The 1,871-nt window shown below is 37.1% G+C and overlaps 1 protein-coding gene across 1 annotated transcript in view; it reads right to left on the bottom strand.

Moving 5' to 3' along the window:
* The window catches only part of col16a1 (collagen, type XVI, alpha 1), a gene marked incomplete in the record, with an annotated part of 59,772 nt that overhangs the window by 26,925 nt on the left and 30,976 nt on the right, over positions 1 to 1,871 (bottom strand).

Below are 1,871 nucleotides of genomic sequence, written 5' to 3'. Positions count from 1 at the left end.
ATATACACACAGTACAAAAGCTTCTCTACAGTGCAAAACTCTTGAAAATGAGATAGTCGGATTGTCTAACTGTGAGGAACACAGTTCTCTGGCCTGAATAAACTATTGTTGAACTGTTTGGCATTAGTTTGACGTGGCATGTAGATGTTTAGGAACTGCCCACAGTGAAGCATGATTGGAGCAGCATTATGAGGGGGAGTTTTCAGTACTTTGAGGAATTGGAAGACTCAACAAGACTGAGTTAATGCTATAAAGAGCAAAATGTAGAGATGTTCTTAATGAAAACCAGTTCTAGGACTCAGCTTGTTCTGACAATTCACTTTCTAACATGACAATAACCTAAATCACAGCAAGGCCAACACAGGTCACTCCTGTGCTAGTGGCAAGCCTGTAACAGTTCTAGAGCAGCTCGGCAAGACTGCTTGAACCTTGAGCTGAAAGAGACCTGAACATGTCTGTCCATCAACAGTCTCCATTCCACCTGAGTGAACTTGAGAACATTTGTAAAGAAGAACGATCTCAGCTGCCAACGTTGATTTAACTAAGCATTATTTAAACAGTGTGAATAAATAGTCAAATGTCATTTGAATACATTTTAATGCATTTTTCTAATACATATATATATATTTCAACTGGGAGTTTTGAGTGCAGATTAGTGAAAAATGGTTGTGCATCAACTGCAGTATAAGAACATTTCCATGTGTGAGGGAACACACTGTACCATATTTTCCGGCATATAAGTCTCACCTTTTTGCAAAAATTTGCAAGTCCTGCAACTTGTACACTGAAGTGACTAATATATGTTGTTGTTTTTTTTGTTTCACCCCATATTTATAACCCACTTTTTGAGTGACATTTGAAATGTTCATTCCTAGGCATGGACCAGTAAACATTACCAGTTTCAGCCGCTAGAGGGCCCTCTAGGCTTTTATATGTTGTTCCTCTACTCCACCACCCAGCTAGGAGTCCTCCCATGTGCCGTGGCTGCCATTTGGCAGCCAGTTGATTTTTGGCACAACACCGGTGAAGCAACTTATTTATGTTTTTTTTTTTTTTCACTTTATTAGACATATTTGGACTTATATGCCGGAGTGACTTGTACGGCAGAAAATACAGTATTTATCTGAATCAGACATAATGTTAGACAGTATTGAGTAGGCACTTGGAAATATGACCCCTTTCCGAGCACACAGTGCTGTCTCTGATGACGTCATCGCCATTTTAACTCACCACTTACTTCCGGTTATAAAAATATGGATTACTATCTTGTTCTGCATTATAAATCTTTGGTAATTGCCATTTTGAATTCTTCACATTCCAGTGACGGTGTCTGTTTTTTTTTTTTCGCATCAATTTCGGTGACGTTTTCATAAAGCTCTCGGTTTTTCAAAAACAAGGTGAATTTCAACCCACATTTTAAAGCTCTGTTCCTTATTTAGCCTATCTAGAAGTGTAGCACCTTGTACAGGTTGTAATATTTAAATACAACAAGACTATTTACTGCATCAGCAACCGTCTTTTGAGGACATGCGATGCAGGAGGAGTGGTCCTCCATTTCCAGATATTACATTTTTCAGACTTTATCTTACTGAACTTTAAAATAGTGTTGTTTAGAGATGTTTCATTGTATTTCTGTCATCCACAGCTTGAATTTGATACCCCATATGTTTTGGTTTTCTTTCTTATTGAAACTTGAGCTTGTCTGCTTAGTTGCATTTTCAATCACAGTTTTTAAACCGAGTCCCGTTGAGTTTCTATTGCCTTAAGTGTCAAAATTAGTGACATGATTTACCCTGTAGATTTGGTTGTACTCAAACTATCATAACAAATGAAGTATAATATATATATATATATATATAATTCTTTATTTG

Source organism: Nematolebias whitei, chromosome 19 (genome assembly GCF_014905685.2).
Source record: "Nematolebias whitei isolate Nwh7 chromosome 19, NemWhi1, whole genome shotgun sequence".
NCBI lineage: Eukaryota > Metazoa > Chordata > Actinopteri > Cyprinodontiformes > Rivulidae > Nematolebias > Nematolebias whitei.
This window is presented reverse-complemented; position numbering and strand designations above follow the sequence as displayed.